An 18,493-nucleotide genomic window follows, 5' to 3' on the forward strand; every position below is an offset into this window, starting at 1 on the left:
ATACACATGCACTACACACACACACCACACATACCACACACACATGCACGCATACACACACAGACACACACAGACACACCACTCATATACACACAAATAGACACATCACACACACACCACTCACATACACACATATCACGCACAACACACACCATAAACCACATACAACACACACACAGAGACATACGCACATACTCCTACACACACATTCACAGACAGAGACACACACACAGATACACACTCACATACACACACTCACACAAACACCACTCATACACACAAACACCACACATACACACACGCACACACAAATAAACACACACACACACACACACACACACACACACACACACACACACACACTCCTGTCCTCTCACAAAAGGGAGAACGGGAATTTAGTAGACAGGTTTTTGTTTGTTGAAGCATTACAATGAGATCAACATGGTAATTTCATTCCTGGGACCGTTTACTCAGAAGAAGTCTATTTTGAGCTGCCAAGGCTGCTCAAGCATCATGGAGAGCAGTGGGATGACGGATTCCAAAGAGCTGCTGGCCAAAATACACAAAGAATCCTTACAAACCATGGGCAAGAGACTTGAATAGATACCAAAGAGGGCTTCTAAACAACCCGGAAAACAATCAGAAGCGGCTTGACTTCTTTACCAACCAAACAGTGCAAACCAAACCCACAGTGCCACAGCACTTCAAGCCCACAGAAAGGGTTAAAATGAGAGATACAGAGATGCTGTGTTCACAAGACCCTGGAGTAGCCGTGATGCTCATGTGCCAACAGGAGTAAACCCTGACAGACTGCCATTACCAGAAACCAGACACTGTTAACCAACTGGACAGAGATGGCACGAGGGCCCCTTTTCTAAGGTTTAATAATTCCAGCCGTAGGGGACAGAACTGTTTCTAACAGCTGTCATGTAACCTTTATCCATCCATTTTCTTCCTGTCTTTTCATTGGCCTAAGATAGTTGTGGCCTGGCTGGGGTGCAGCTCAGCGGTAGAATGCCTGCCTGGCATGTGTGAGGCCTTGGGCCTTGGTGATCTGTAGCATGCAGGACAGGGCTGCATAAACTGACTGGGTATGCCAGACTGGTGTTACTGGGGGTGGATGTGGCAGTCAGGATTTTGAGATTAATGCTATACACCCTTTAAAAGTGTTTTTTGCTCATTTTAAAAAGTTTTCATGTACTATACTTTGATCATATTCTTTCCCCTCCCCCAACTACTTCCAGCTCCCCCACCCCCTTCCTACCCACCCCACTTCCTGTTCTTTCTCTCTCTTACTGTGTGCCTTTAATCCTAGCACTCAGGAGGTAGAGGGTAGGAAGATGGAAGATTCAAGGCCGGCTTCAACTACAAAGAAAGTTAGAGGCTAACCTGAGCTACAGACCCTGTCTCAAAATCTATAAATTGATAATTTGCATTAAATTATGTTTGTTTGAATCTTAATATGAAGCCTTGTTGCATATGTAATCCTATCATCTTGGAGGCTGAGAAAAGAGGATCATGAGTTCAAATTTAGCCTGAGCTACAAAGAGAGTCCCTGTCTCAAAAGCTTAAAAGAAAAAAATCTGAGATAGATTTTGTCTCCGTATTTAAGGATAATTTTTTAAAGATTTTTTTTTTTTTTTGGTTCTTTTTTTTCGGAGCTGGGGACCGAACCCAGGGCCTTGCGCTTCCTAGGCAAGCGCTCTGCCACTGAGCTAAATCCCCAACTAAAGATTTTTTATTTAATGTATGAGTATCTGCATGAACACCTGTGTGCCAGAAGAGCCCAAGATCTCATTGTAGATGGTTGTGAGTTACCATGTGGTTGCTGGGATTTGAACTCAGGACCTTTGGAAGAGCAGCCGGAGCTCCTAACCACTGAGCCATCTCTCCAGCCCTTAAGGATAGTTTTGATCCATCTTTGGACTGAGCTTCTCAACAGTGAGAAAATTGACACTGGTGATCTATGTCGTGTAAGACAGTCCACACGTAACCTAATTATCACCTACGGTGAGTGTGACTAAAGCACCTGTTTGGCAAGTGTCTTGAGGGCACACATTCCCGATGCACACTCCCAGCACGTGGTAACAATGGTTTCTAGGACTGCCCAGGTGCCCACACCCCAGGCGCCTGATACTGTGGCAGTGAGGACTTTGAGATTAAAGCTATATGACTTAAAAGTGTTTTTTATTCTTTTTAAAAAACTTTCATCCATAAATTTGATCACTTCTCCCAACTCTTCCCAGATTATCCACCACCTCTGTACCCAACCAACTTCATGTTCTTTCTCCTCGAAAACAAATAAGCCCACACACACAAGAACGACAAAAAACAATATGGAGACCAATTTGTGTACCCCAAATACTCCCATCCAGGGGTCCTGTACAACTTCACGTCTTGGCTTTTAAAAACAGATATGAATCAAAAGAGCCTTGTAAATAATCTAACCCTGCTACTTGGTTGGATCTCCCTGACCCCTGAAATTAAGGCCACCTATCCATGTGGACACAGCACTCAGAGTTTTGTGCACATTCTCCACTCACCATTCTCACCAGCACTGGAATATGCTGTTTCCTTCTATGTGGGGAAAACTCTGAGGTTAAGTCATTTGTCCAAACTGAGTGCCCAAGCTCAAGGATTCTAGCCCCTACATCAGTAACACAGTCTGCCTTTCCGGAAGCCACACTCTCAGTACACTCCAATACAACCCTCTTAATACTAGCGTGTAGCATGGCCTTTCTTTTCATGCCTGGGATGGAAGCCAGTGCGTTACATGCTGAGCACATACAACAACACTGAGCTACAACCACAATCCCAGCAGTGCCTGTTTTCTCTCCAGGACATTCATTGCAGAGGAGGGAAAAATATCAACACGGAAGGTTTGAGCCGAAAAAGACTTCTCTAGCCACAGAGAACTCATTGAGCTCTAAGTGCATAACAGCCTTTATGTGGGTCACAAGGCTACTTAATGGGCAGGCAGGACTGAGAGACAGTGTTCCCAGCTCTGAAGGCACTTCTCTTTCCCTACACCACGAAACCCTCCCGTCCACATCCTGGTCTTTCAGGTTACAGGGTCCAAAGTTCTTATTGACTCTAAATGGAGTGGCCAAGGGGGAACAGGAAGAGTGGATAATTCAGGCAATAAATGCTTACAGCTTCCACTTCCTGATCTGTATTTAGGATGATTTCCAACTGCACCCAATCAAGTGCTATATGCTGGGCTGGAAAGTCCCCTCTGTCTTCAACCCACATCTTGATTGCATGAGCTGCGTCTTGACACTACAAACCCTGACACAGTTTGCTCCTTTGGGTTGAACACTAGAAACAGCTGTTAAAATGCCAACAACTGAACGTCTAAATAAAATCTTGTCAATAATACATTTGCAGGACTTTATTTATGGAAGCAGCCATTTGTCTGCTGAGAAAGTCCCTAAGGAATGTCCCTGTTGAGTCGGTCTTAGTGGGATCCAATGGCCATCGGGACAGAGAGGTGGATAAAGTTGTAAGTACAGGGAGAGGCCCTTGGATGAAGTTATGGAGCACCTGCGGAATAGAATAGAAAGGGGAAGGCAGTGGGGGAGAGAGAGGAGAAGGATGGAGTAGCCCTGTACACCTCGCAGAATGGAATACAGATTCAGTTTCTACTTCTTCTGTGCCACAGGGCCATCTTGATGGACTGCCCTGCTTCCTGTTGCTACTCTTTCACCCATTTTGAAACAAAGTCTCAATATGTAGCTCTGGCTGGCCTCCAACTCCCAGAGATCTACCTGTCTCTGCCTCCTGAGTGCTGGAATAAAAGGCAAGCCCCAAGACTGGAGAGATGGCTCCGTAGTTAGGACCACTTGTTCCTTTTGTAGAGGACCCAGGTTCAATTCCCAGCACCCACACGGTGGCTCACAACTACCTGTGACTCCAGTTTTAGGAGTTCATATATTGTCTTCCAGCCTCGGTGGCACACATGTAATATACAAGCATACATGTAGGTAAAACACGCCTACACATAGGATAATAAAATAAAAATAAAATAAAGACATAGGCCACCGAGCCTTTGCCAGAGTTCCTCTCTTCTTCTCATGAAAGTGGAAGGGGAAGAGACTAAATTCTCAGTGCCTGGCTGTAGCCTTCAGCTTGCCGAGACCCATCCTGTGCAGTCTCTGTCAAGATCGGACATCACCATCCCAAATGTACAAATGAGTAATGAGGAGCCTAAGAGCTTACTCTAGGAAGCCAAGCACTGAGTGCAGACTGAATGAGGCCCTCTGACCCAGGCTTGCTCATTTTCCCTCACTACCTCCATAGAAAACCTGTTTTCTATGCCCTTCCCCTCTTTCTCCTCTTTCTCCATCCTACTCTCTCCATCCCTCTCTTCCTCCCTCTCCCCCTCTCCCTCCCTCCTCCTCTCCCCCTCTCCCTCCCTCCCTCTCTCCCTCCATCCCTTCTTCCCTCTGTCCTGCCCTCCCTCTCCCTCCCTTTCCCTCTCCCCTCTCTCCCTTTCTCTCTCCCCTCTCTCCCTTTCCCTCTCTTCCTCCCTCTCTCTATCCCTCTCTCCCTCTCTCTATCCCTCTCTCCCTCTCTCTCTTTCTCTCCCTCTCCCTCCCTCTCTTCCTCTCTCTCCTTCCCTCCCTCTCTCCCTCTCTCTCTCCATCCCTCCCTCTCCCCCTCTCTCTCTTCATCCCTCTCTCCCTTCCTCTCCCTCTTTTCCTTCCTCTCTCCCCTTCTCTCTCCCTCTCTCCCTCCATCCCTTCCTCCCTTTGTCCTGCCCTCCCTCTCCCTCCATCTCCATCTCTCCCTCCCCCCTTCCCTCCATCTCTGTCTCTCCCTCCCTCCTCCTTCATAGTTCCATATCCTTATTTATGGCAAACCCTATTCTTTACTACATGACACTGACTTCGCTGGTCTAATTTATCATAGGGAGGCTGGCGTTTCACTTGTAAGTGGGCCATCTGGCAGGCAGCATGTGGAAATAGACCCTTTGACAAGGTCATAAGAACATTTAAGTTTGTAATTTAAAGAGTTTCCTAAGCTGGGGAAGTACATGTGGTAGAACACTTACTCAGCATGTGTAAGTCCCTGGGTTTGAACTCTAACACCATAAAATAAATAAGTGGTTTTCCTAAAATCTGTAAGAAATACTGCCAATGATATAGAGGGCCAGGAATTAGCAAGGTATTGTATTGTGTGTCATGTGAATATTACATTATAGTATCTGGCTTAATCCTTACAATTTCCCTGTGAGGAAAATACTCTACTAGATCCTCCCCCCTTTTTTCTTTACTGATAAGAAACTAAAACACGCTGGAGTAACTCGTTAAAGGTTGGCTGGCTATTGAGTGAATGAATTCATGGATGTAGACAGACACCAGAGCCCACACAGTGAACCTAGAGTTTATCCTGTAGACTCTCCAGTGTAGAACCCTATACTATTAGCCCACAGGTAATCATCATGAGACCACACAGGGCTCCAGAAGAATGATCAAATGAAAAGGATTTCTTTGAGGTTTGAGAGTTGCCTGATGGGTTAAGAATGTGCACTGGACTAGCAGAGGACACAGGTTTGGTTCCTGGATTCCACATTGGAAAGAACTGACCCTTGAAATGTGTCCTTTGACCTGCACATATGCACTGTGGCATGCATGTGCACACTTTCAGATGATGATGGTGGTGGTGGTGGTGGTGGTGGTGGTGGTGGTGGTGGTGGTGGTGATGGTAGTGGTGGTGGTGATGATGATGATGGTGGTAGTGATGGTGGTGGTGGTGGTGGTGGTGGTGGTGGTGGTGGTGATGGTAGTGGTGGTGGTGGTAATGATGATGATGATGATGGTGGTGGTGGTGGTGGTGGTGGTAGTGGTGATGGTGGTGGTAAAAATCATGATGATAATGCTCTATCTACCGAGAGCAATAGGCTGAACTACTATCAAAAGTTGTAGCTTGGGGCTGGAGAGATGGCTCAGCAGTTAAGAATACTTGCTCCTCTTTCAAAAGAGCTAGGTTTGGTTCCCAGCACTTATACGGAGACTTACAATTCTAGTTCGAAGGGATCCAAAGACTCCTCTGGCTTCCGAAGGCAACAAACACATCGGTGGTCCACATACATACATGAAGGTAAACACTAATACACATTAAACATTTTTTAAAAATAACAACCATTTTTTTTCTTTTTTTCTTTTTCTTTTTGGAGCTGGGGACTGAACCCAGGGCCTTGCGCTTGCTAGGCAAGTGCTCTACCACTGAGCTAAATCCCCAACCCCCAATAATAAACATTTTTAAAGGTATAGCACAATTAATTCACATGCACCTTCCTCCTTATGTTGGAAAGTATAGGATTTTGTTTATTTAAAGCATGGTCAGCTCACGGTTCTAACTTTAGAATTCTGCCAGCAACCATTATGTGTAACTTATTGTTGAGCTCCAAATGAACAAGAATATAGTATCCAGATACTCGAAGAAATGTGTTTGTACATTACAGCCATCAAAAGATAAGTAATCTATTCCCTTAAGCATTTACATCGCTGAAGAAATGTGCAAGAAAAATAGACATGCACCCAAAACATCCCTTTTCTATTACTTTAAAAGCCATGAAGAAGTCTAAGCCCAACATGGTAGGCCCTGCCTGTGGCTTAAGTAGCTGAGGCAGGAGGATTACTATAAATTCAAGACCATCAGCTAATTGGGAGTCCCAGGCCAGCCTCAGGATGGAATGAGATCCTGCCCCAAACAAACAAACAGACAAATAGAACTCTGAAGTTTATCTAGACATTGCCCTGGAAGGAAACAACAACAACAACAGCAACAAAACCCCAAACAACACCATGGTCTCTTGTGACAGATCACAAAGAATGCTGGAAGTGGTTTTACAGACCTAGAACCTAAATCTACATCCAGACTGTGCAGTGTGTGAGACCTTAGGCTCACAATCTATAGAAAGATCTTAGGCCACTGTCTTAGTTAGGGTTTCATTGCTGTAAAGAGACAAGGCAATCTTATAGAACAACACTTAGTTGAGGCTGGCTTACAGGTTCAGAGGGTCAATCCATTGTCACCATAGCGGGAAGCATGGCGGCATCCAGGCAGGCATGGTGCAGGAGGAGCTGAGAGTTCTACATCTTGATGTGAAGGCTGCTAGGAGAAGACCAGAAGGAAGAGCTAGAAGGAAGCTCTCTTTGCCGACTCCCACAGTGACACACCTCCTCCAACAAGGCCACACCTCCTAATAGTGCCGCTTCCCATGGGCCAAGCACATTCAAACCACCACACTCACTGGATCTGTAATAAGAGAAACTCAGACTTCCAGGTTGTTGTAAAGCAGTGGTTTTTAACCTGATGCTGCATTCCTTTGATAGTTCCTTGAATAACTCCTTCTGTTACAATGACTTTGTAACTGAAACTTTGCTACTGCTATGAATTGTGATATAAATATCTAACATGCAGGCTATCTAATGTGAGACCCCTGCAAAAGGGTCATTTGACCCTCAAAGGGGTCGTGACCCACAGGTTGAGAACTGCTGTTGTAAATTAAGCGATGGGGAGGAGAGGGGAGGGGAGGGAGGGAGGGAGGGAGGAAGAGAGAGAGAGAGAGACAGAGAGAGAGAGACAGAGAGAGACAGAGAGACAGAGAGACAGAGAGACAGAGAGATGAAACCATGTAGCTTCCTAAAATGTTATTAATTAAAAGCAAGGATGCTATATTTAAAAGTTCTCTTCATTGGCAAACGTGTTAGCAGAAGAAAAAATACAAAGAAATAGTCTTTAGTTTTTAGTTTGGGGCCTACCTTTCTGAGACAGGAGCTCACTTTTTAGCTCAGGCTAAGGTGGAACTCACTTTGCAGCTTAGGAAAGCCTCAAACTCATAGTAATCCCCCTGCCTCTAACTATCAAATACTGAGATTACTGATTTGAGGCACCATATCCTGAGAAATTACCTGGGAAAGGGACCATGCAAAGCCCCTTGGTTTCTGAATTTTTGACTGGACTCATTCATCGGCCCTTAGAGGGCTGGCCACAGATGTCTTAAGCGTAAAACAAAAAATGCCCACACCCCGTCCTCTTCTATTTATTTTCTGTTTCCCCTGGTCTATTTTAAGAGCTTGGAATGGGCCATATTACCCTAGAGACTGGCACATCAGGCTAGTCAGCCCACGGAAACAATGAGCTCCACTAAGCTCTCTGACTCACAACCCTCTAAGCAGAAAGGCCACAGCCAGGAACTTCTCTTGTCTTTCTCTTCCCCAGACTCCTAACGAGCTTCAACCAACCAAGATCCTTTTATATGACACAAACAAATATTGAAATAGATGACATTCAATGTTAAAAAAAATTCAATTTAAGATTTTCTTTAGGTAAGCCGAAAAGACAGAATTATTCTTGCCTGCCTCTAAGGGAACATTAACTGAACTGATAATAGGTAGAGCCTTATAGCATTGCGCTGACCGCCCTTTTGTGAAATTCAGTGATTCCGTCCTGTGACCCAGAGGTTTACACTCTGTTCTCAGGTCTAATGCTGGCTCATGACCGCCAGCCTTCTATTATTATAGGGGCTCTTGGTTTTGCCACTAACACAGAAAGGTTTCATAAAGTCAGTGTGCCAACAAATAAGTGGTTGCAGGAGTCATTGTGGCAATCAACATAGCCAATTGTCTCTAATGACGTCCTAGCTAATGGGGCCAAATGTCTTAATGACGTCCTAGCTAATGGGGCCAAATGTTTCTAATGACGTCCCAGCTAATGGGGCAGGTCTATAGACACATAACTATAAAGAAAACATGGTAGACTGCTTGCCTGGGAGAGGATGTAGCAGCACATGTGAGGCCTGAGTTCCATCCGGGACCACAAAAGATGCATCTGATTCTGCTTCTCCTCAGTTGCCTCACAGATACAAAAGGATGATCAGGGAAATAGTATCAATTCTATAACAGATGTTTTTAAATCTCTCTAAAATGTTGCTATGTAAAGAGAAATGTCCTTTTTATTTTATACTTTTTTATTTTACAAATGTACTTGTTTTTTATTTTATATAATATATAAGATTTATATATAATATATTAAATAATTATGATATATAATATTATAAATTTTATTTTGTTTAATATATTTATACAGGTAATATATATTTTTATTATATATATAATTTTCACTAGCATTTCTTGGAACATCATCGTCTCTGAGCTTTGGCAAAATCAATTCTATTTGGAAAAGATCACTATTTATATTGACACCATTTACAGAGCTTCTGCAGAAAAAATATAGGTGGAGGGGGGAGGGGATGCTTAAAGAGAACCAAATTGTTCCACAGGCTTGCTGGAGGTTACAATTTCTCCTCATTCACGTCATTGTTCCTACTCAAGAGGCAGTTTATTAATTCGGAGCATCCATACCATATAGATGTCATCTAGACAGCGAATACCTGGGCTGACAGCTGAGGATACCACTCTAGTTGATCCTAGTTATGCCGGGATTTCTGCAAAGTGCTAAAGCAAGGTATGTAGGCAGCCAGGAATCTTAATATCTAACAACAGCTGGCGGGCTGCCTCTAATCCGTTTAATTCTCTGTGTGTGTCAAACCTGAATTTTGTTGGGATTTTCATGTATCTTATCCAGAGAGCAGAAGGCTTGACAGATAAGTCATCTCCTATCCAATTGCTAAAAGAAGGGTTATCCTTATAATGAGCCATTTTATTTTGTTTTAAACACAGCATCTCATCGTATTATCAAGGCTGGCCTCAAACTGGACTCAAGCATCCTTCCTGCTGTGGCCTTCACAGCTGCCACACTACAGGCTCACACCACCACACATTTTAAGTTTTGGGTTATTTATTTTGAAACAGGATCATACTACATAGCCCAGGCTACCCTCGAACTTGCTATGTACCACAGGCTAACCTTGAACTTGTGACTCATCTGCTTCTTCTGCCACGTGCTCAGATTAAAGGCAAAGATGATAGCTAGCACACTTGGCTTTCATTTTAAGTTTTAGAGATGGTTTAAAAAAAACGATATATTTTGTCATAAAATCTGTTACAATAGAATACTACCAGATCCAAAGCTCAACCTAGAGATGATGTTCAATGGTAGAGCTTAAGATGCAGAAGGGGTATTTTTCTAATAGCAAAAAATTACAAAGAATTAAAACAGAATAAGAAGAATCCAGGTGTGGTTGTGCCTATCTGTAATTCTAGCAGCACTTGGAACATGGGGATCGTGACCTCGAGGCCTGCTTTGTCTATGTAATGAGATCCTCTTGCTCTCTGTCTGGTTCTCTCAAGAAAAGTAGAAAGACACGAAGCTCAGACACAGCACAAATGGTGTTTCTAAAAAGTCACCCAAGGAACAAAAAAGCCAGCCACATAAAGCCCAAGTACAGGACTGGGCCGGGAACTGACAGGGAGCTTAGCAGACATGTCAGAACTGCGGATGCCTAACAACAATGTTAGGGATTAGTAACCAGGAGACCAGAGTGTAAAATCAGAAACCGTGATTACACGGGGACAAATGCACCCATGATCAACCTGCAAACTATTGGTTGACGTATGTTTTCCTTCAGTCCAACACACACACACACACACAGAGAGAGAGAGAGAGAGAGAGAGAGAGAGAGAGAGAGAGAGAGAGAGAGACAGAGAGAGAGAGAGAGCGAGCAACTAACATACCAGAGAGTAACTAACATACCAGAGAGTATTTTTTTTTTCTTTTCTTTTTTTCGGAGCTAGGGACCGAACCCAGGGCCTTGCGCTTCCTAGGCAAGCGCTCTACCACTGAGCTAAATCCCCAACCCACCAGAGAGTATTCTAGACACTGGAGAATCCTTAGTGAATAATATATTCTAGTTGGGTTGGGATGGGAGGAGTCAATCCACAGGTAAAGCTCACAGTAGTTTAATACAAATGAGTCTATGTGGTGGAGGATTCTGTGGGTAGTGAGTAGAAGCACAATCTTCATTCCTTTGCTTGTTCTCGAGACAGGGTCTCAACTGTGCAGCCCAGCTCTCCTGGAACTCACTCTGTAAATCAGGCTGGCCTCGAACTCAGAGATTGGCCTGCCTGTCTTCCTGCCTGCCTGCCTCTTCCTCCCCATGCTAGGATTAAAGGCACACTCCACCACTGCCTGGCCAGCCGATTTTAAACAATGTTCTGAGGAAAATGTTCTCTGGAAAAATGGTAAGGAATAGCTGTGTGTGTGTGTGTGTGTGTGTGCGTGTGTGTGTGTGTGTGCGTGCGTGTGTGTGTGTGTGTGTGTGTGTGTGTGTGTGTGTGTGTGTGTAGAGGTGGGGGGAACTCAGCAGTGGCATTCTGAGATAGCGGGTGAAATGCCTTGCACTCCATCCTCAGAGTTGCAGGAAAAAAGAAAATAGACGGAAGCCAAGCATGTGAGCCCCGATGGTCTTGGAGAGAAGACCAGATGGATTACACTGGACTCAGACTCTGCTGAGGTATCCCTGCAGGCTCCAGGGAGGAACACACATAGTTGAGCAGTGTGAGCAGAGCGGTAGGTAAGGTCAGATAAATAGGGAGACTTGCCAATGACGCTGGGTCCCTGGACCACTGTGATGACTTTGCTCTCACTTGGCATGAGGTACAAGGTTGTCCGAAAAGACTGAGCAGAAGAAAAGTGCAAATTGCATGATGAAAGGACCCTCCTGCCTTCTGCTTTTCTGAGTATTCGCTCACCATGCAAGGGTATAAGCAGACCATGTTGATGGCAGTGTTCTCAGGACAAAAGAATAACAGCTCGCACAGGCTGGCGGTGATGGAGGAAGAGAGGTGATGGGAACCTGGATGTTGCTGGAAAGTGGAGCCATCAGGATGTGGCAAACATCTGGAACCGTGGAATGACATGAGAGGAAGGGGCAGTCAAATACAACACCGAGAGTTCCAGCCTAAAAACCAGAGAGAGAGAGGGAGAGAGAGAGAGAGAGAGAGAGAGGGAGAGAGAGAGAGAGAGAGAGAGAGAGAGAGAGAGAGAGAGAGGTGCTTTTTATTTTTTCATTGAAATGGGGAGGAAAGTGGGAAGAATCTTAATCTTTCCTGAGGCATAATAGCCTGGCACGACACCAGACACATTTCAGTCAACATGTTTGCTGTTAACCTCATCCAAATCAGTGTCTGTGTATTTGGGTCAAGAGTTGTTAGAGAGAGAGAGAGAGAGAGAGAGAGAGAGAGAGAGAGAGAGAGAGAGAGAGAGGAAGAAGAAGGAGGAGAAGGAGAAGGAGAAGGAGAAGAAGAAGAAGAAGAAGAAGAAGAAGAAGAAGAAGAAGAAGAAGAAGAAGAAGAAGAAGAAGAAGAAGAAGAAGAAGAAGGAGAAGAAGAAGAAGAAAAAGAAAAGACTTTGTTGGCTTCCAGACTAAGCTTTTGTTCCAGACTCTGAGATAAACTGAAAACCAGAGATGTGCTACAGAGACGGGGCTCATTCACGAGCCAGGCTATTGGAAAGCATGGGGCACATTTAATGTTTCTTAAGCATTACATCATATGGATTTACAGGTGGGAAAGTATAGAAAAACAGAGGTGAACATATTAAGCCATCACTTATTTTCTACATTCCACTGCGCCTGGGCTTCTGAAGCAACATCCACGTATGTGGCTGTAGGGTACAGTGCTTATCGTCGTAATAGTGAGCCACAGTTGATTTCTGGGGCAATAAAAAGAATACTTAAATCAAGTAATGATGCTCACCGTGAAGTTTTACTGAACTATGGACAGCGTTTTTTTAAAAAAAGAAAAATGGACTGAAACTCTAAAACTGAAAGCCAGTAAGCACCAATGGCAGATGTCAAAGGCTTTAGCTTGGCCAGGAGATAGGGACTTAGGACACAGGCATTGACAAATGCTATACAGGGGAGTGTGAGCAAACTGTCCGTGTTTTACAAATATCTACAGGGACAACAGCATTTCATTGCTGTTATGCAGCATATCTTCCGCTCTAGACAGCAAGGGCTGGGAACTAAAGAAACCCAAGTGGGACCTGCAAGGAATTCCACACAGCTAAATGCCCTTTACGTAGTCCCAGTTAGGAATCACTAAGAGAGACGAACATCTACGTTCAATCAATGCTTAGCAGAATAAAGCATGAGCCGCAGTACCAGCTGTTAACAGGGTGGATTAGTGGCTTCAGACTGCTTTGTACTTGGTTTTGTGGCTAAGATGAGGAAAAGCAGGTAGTCGATGCCAGCAAGATGCCACTCACAGACTTCTTTAAAAAGAGATGTCAAAGACTCTAACGACGTTGGTTACTTCTTTGAGGTGGCTAGAAAAACAACTGCAGTCCGTTGCTTTAATGTTACAAGAAAGGCAGCTAGGATCCAGAGAATAGCTGTGAGTTACTGAGAAAAAGAGTCAGTGAGTCATTTTGTTGGAATGTGGGGGGAAAAAAAACTGGAAAGAGTCTTAATGCCTTGCCCAAAACCCAGTGGACAACAACAGAGAGCGCGCGCACAGCATTTGGCACTCTGGTATTTCACTGTTGGGTAGGATTTAAGACTGCTTGCCTAGCATGCATGGCCATGGGTTCAACCCTCAGCATCTCGTATACTGGGGTAGTGGGGCACATCTGTACACCGAACAAGTGGGCCATGTACAGGCTGGATTGTTTGTCAACCTGACACAAGCTGAAGTCACCAGATAGGCGAGCTTTGCCAGCTCTAAGGCATTTTCTCAATTAGTGATCAATGCTGGATGACCCAGTCCATTGTGGGCGGTGCCATCCCTAGGCTGGTGAATCTGGGTTCTATAAGAGAGCAGGCTGAGCAAGCTGTGAGGAGTAAGCAGCACCCTCCACAGCTTCTGCATCAGCTCCTGCCTCCAGATTCCTGCCCTGTGTGAGTTCCTGTCCTGACTTCCTCCAGTGATGAACTATGAACTGGAAGCGTTAGACTCTGAATAAACCCTTTCCTCTTTAACTTGCCTTTTGGTCATAGTGTTTCGTCACAGTCATAGAAACCCAAACTATGACAGATGATCAGAAGTTTAAGGTGATCGTCAGCTCTGTAGTGAGTTTGAGACCACCCCGGGCTATAGGAGAGCCTACATTAAAAAAATAATAAAAAAGTACTCAATGTCCTATGATTTCAGCAAATGGGAGGCTGAAACAGGAGGATCAGGTCTATAAATTCTACAAGCATGGTAGTTACAACTTGACAAAAGAGTCCACCCTCGATCTCCACCTTTCTCCAGCTTTTCCCACTTTAATAACTCCTGAGTGGTGCTAAAAACCACACTTCCCATTTTACTTGGGTATATCCATTCTCTATCTCCCATCCTTGCTCACTGGGCTTTGGTTTTGAAGCGTCATTGTCTTTGTACTTTTCCCGTGAACCAAGATTCAAAGCTCTCCGCTGCCCCTCCAGCGCCATCATGGCGCCGTGCTCCTCCCCTCGGCAGATAACGGCTTAAACATGTGCAACTGTAAGCAAGCCCCTATTTAAACGCTTTCTTTTATAAAAAGTTGCCTTGGTCTTAATGTCTCTTTGTGGCAATTAGAAGTTGAGCCTGTACTCGGTATTTCTGTCCACCATTTTAACCTACCTTCATGACCCTGAAGGGAGCACGACAAGAAATCTTTTCTTTAACTCTGACGTTAAATTGAGACCACTCAGGATGGTGCCTGCCTCTAAAGTGAGGTCGTTTAGGCTCCCTACACTAAACCTTCATGCTTCCTTTGTTTGGGGTCGGGGGCATTGCTTTGGAAATGGCATCTGTGCTCTCCTTAAGTGCTGCACGTACCAGATCTTCCTCCACACCTATATTCCTTGACCATGCTTGCTTTTGTCTTGGTGCTCGCCAAGATTTGCTGAGCCTGTTGATTTGATTACGTTACAAAAACCTGCTTCTTTTACTTTCCTTTGAGGTCATTTTGGTTTTTTGCTTCCTTTAATTTGCTTTTTTTTTTTTTTTCTTAATTGTTTTTCGGAGCTGAGGACCGAACCCAGGGCCTTGCGCTTGCTAGGCAAGCGCTCTACCACTGAGCTAAATCCCCAACCCCCCTTTTATTTGCTTTTAAGTATTAAAAAAATCACCTTCCAGAAGTTTGCTACAATCTTCAACTCTGTTTTCTTCTGATTTTTCCTACTCTTTAACTCAGCCAAGATCGATAGTGTGAAGGGATGATCTAAGAAGCTTTTTACAAATTGAAAAGTATTCTGCTCTGTTTTGGTTTTGAGACAAGGTATCATACCTTAGTCTGGTAGGGAATAAATTCTCTATGAAGCCCAGGTTAGCCGTGAACTCAAGATCCTCCTGCCTCAGCCTCTTGAGTGCTGAAGTTACATGTGTACCTGGTCTAAACTTAATAAGATTTTTGGAATGGTTGTTCCTTTCCTTATTTGACTATACATGGCATTTATTTATATAATGGTTCTATTTCTGCTCTATGCTGGTTTTTCATTTGTGCCTTTGTTTTAATGCAATAGTTTTAGTAGACTGTTAGCCCTGCTTTGTCACTAGAGAGATCTTTTGAACTGGTGAGGTGGCTTTGCAGGTAAAGATGATTACTGCTGGGCCGGATACCTAAGTTCAATCCCCAGATCCCACATGGGCAAAGAAAGAACCCACTGCTGAAGATTGTCCTTTGACCTCTACACGTGCTTTGTGGCATAGACAATGCCACAATAAATAAAGGCAAAACAATTTCTTCCATTGCGTGTATCTTATTCCCCCAGATCAATGTTTGTACCTGGTTCAAAGATTTGACACTAATGACAGTCCTTCATTCTTTGATAGATCCAAGCCTTCCACCCAACACAGCCACTTATATTAACAATGACTAATTAGGTTAGCAATAAGGAAATGATCCTTGGAGTTGACTAGTGCTACTGAATTTTGCAGTGCTGCCTGAAACACCTGCCCAAGTCTCAGAGTACTATAGAGAAGGATTTGTTTTTTTAAGACTTAAAAGTAACAAAGCATCTATACAGAGCTCTCCCTGGGAAGCCGTTTGATGATTTGGAAGAAGAAAGATTTCTCTTTGAAGCAAATAAATACCAAGGTTGTGAAGCCAAAGTGATTGAAAATATAAATTTAATGTGCCCTTGAGTATGTTATATATCTTGCAATAAACCTTTCATAATGTTCTCAAAATGTAAGCCTTGCCCTGTCAACAATTTGACAATACAGCCCCATGTGCTTCCTGGCCCACGCAAGCTATTTTCCACATACGTTCATTCGCCTAAGAATCACTTTGAGCCTTGAAGGACAAGATTTTCTTCTTTAAAAATTGAGAACTTCTACATTTTGTGGTATTTCTTGGTATAAAGCAAATGTTTTCATTGTTGTAACATATGCAAAAATGCAAAAACTGTCACACTTTCAGATGGGGCTGTATACTAACATATGAGCATGTCTCAGATGAAAAGTAGACATTTTCCTGGTTTTTTCTTTTGTCAGTACTGGGCTTGAAAAAAAAAATAGAACTTTTTTCATCTCAAGTATTTTCCCAGGATCTTATGGGAAAGGTATGGAGTCTCACTAGAAATTGTGCTTAACAATGTTGAAGTCTCCTATTATGGAACAAAGAAGGCTCTACACACTGAGATGTAGCCAGTAACAACAGGGCAGTGACTTGTGCATGGGAAGCACAGTAGGTGGGTGGTCAGCTTTAAGTGTTCTTTTTAGCTCACAGCCTTAGGGGTTCCAATCTAGGAATGTGTCTCCTCACTCAGCCTGGCATGGACATTACCATGTAGCCTAGGCTATCCTCCAGTTCACAGTCTCAGACTCCCACTTCCTAAGATTACAGGTATCTGCCACTATGCCAGGATTCCTACACTTGTTTTCAAAATGATTGTGCTGGCCAATTTCATGTAAAGTTGTCATAAGTTAGAGGTATCTGGAAGGAGGGAAACTCAGTTGAGAAAATGCCCCCATAAGATCTGGCTGGGGGACGTTTTCTTAATCAGTGATTGCTAAGAGTGAGCCCAGCCCACTGTGGGTGGTGCCCACTCTGGGCTGGTGGTCCTGGGTTCTATAGGAAAGCAGGTTGAGCAAGCCACTGGGAGCAGCACCCCTCCATGGCCTCTGCATCAGCTCCTGCTTCCAGGTTTCCACTCTTAATGCTTTTAATGATGAATTATTTGTTGTATGGAACTGTAAGTGAAATAAATCCTTTCCCCAAGTTGTTTTGGGTCCATTGGTTTCATCACAGCAATGGTAACCCTAACAAAGACAACGATCCCACCAAAGATATTTCGTCATAAAAATAATCCTCAAGTCTTCTGAGATATGAATTCCCTTTTTCCTCTTGCCTTTTATACTCACCCACTTACTGATAAAACTCTGGGATTGTTGTGTTTGCTCAAGCTGAGTACATTTCTAGATCTCTTTATACTTGATTTCCTGTGGCTCAGCCTTGTTGTCTTAGTGAAGCATCAACGGTGACTGTGTTTACTTGTGTGACTGGGTCGCCACACCCAATAATTAGAGACTTGGTTGCCATTCAGAACTAGTACAGTCATCACTAAAACATCACAACACGGGTGCTTATGCCTCACTGGGTTTGGGAACCACTGAAGCACTTCACCACACCTGACGGGTCTGTGAAATTATCAAGTTCAGATTTTTGTAAGAAAACCATCCCGGTTCCGAGGGAACTGTTCTCTCTTTCCAATAGCTTATGAAGCCAGCTTCCTCTTTTCTCAGCCCAGCTGACAACCTGCGAATATTTAAAGGTTCAGAAATGCGCAGAGAAGGTCTGGAGTTAGGCACTGTCAGCAAAAAGTGTTAAGAAGTCTATGCACGTTAAGGTGTATTGCTTTTTCAGAAAACAAGAGTATGTAAGAGGCGTTTGAAATAATGGGGGTTGGGGTTGGGGATTTAGCTCAGTGGTAGAGCGCTTGCCTAGCAAGCACAAGGCCCTGGGTTCGGTCCCCAGCTCCAGAAAAAAAGAAAGAAAGAAAGAAAGAAAGAAAGAAAAGAAAAGAAAAGAAAAAAAAGAAAGAATGGGGGTTACATGTACACAATGGAGAGCCAACCTTTAAAAGCAATGCGGTGCATCTGTGCCCATTGCCCCCTGACATGTGCGGGTCCCAATTCTCTCATAGTAATAAACAGACAGTCAACTACCAGAAGGAAATGTTCATCTTGTCCATCCTGCCTACATGCAGTGGTTTGGGGCCTGGGGTGAATACCATGGTGGACACACGTGGCAGAGCAGGACCGGTCACCTCATTGCCTAGTGACAGAGGGAAAAGAGAAAGTAGCTTTGAGGGCACACACCTTATGACCTACAGCCTTCTTCACAGGCCCGCCACATTCAGGTTCCGCTGCACCCCAACAGTACCACAGGAGGCGCTGTCCAAACCACAGAAGCACAGGAAGCCGTTTTAAAGGGAGGAAAACTACAAAAAGACTCTTACTTTTGTTTGAAGTAAGAGAGAACAAAACTAGGGAAAAAAAGTAGTTTTTGTGTGTCTCATTGGTGGGCATACATCAAAATGATAGGTGTCTGGGTTTTGAATTCGAGATAAGCTTTATACTTTCTGATATTTTTGTTTTGTTTTATGACGGACACT

Source organism: Rattus norvegicus, chromosome 20 (genome assembly GCF_021556685.1).
Source record: "Rattus norvegicus strain SHRSP/BbbUtx chromosome 20, alternate assembly SHRSP_T2T, whole genome shotgun sequence".
NCBI classification, from domain to species: domain Eukaryota; kingdom Metazoa; phylum Chordata; class Mammalia; order Rodentia; family Muridae; genus Rattus; species Rattus norvegicus.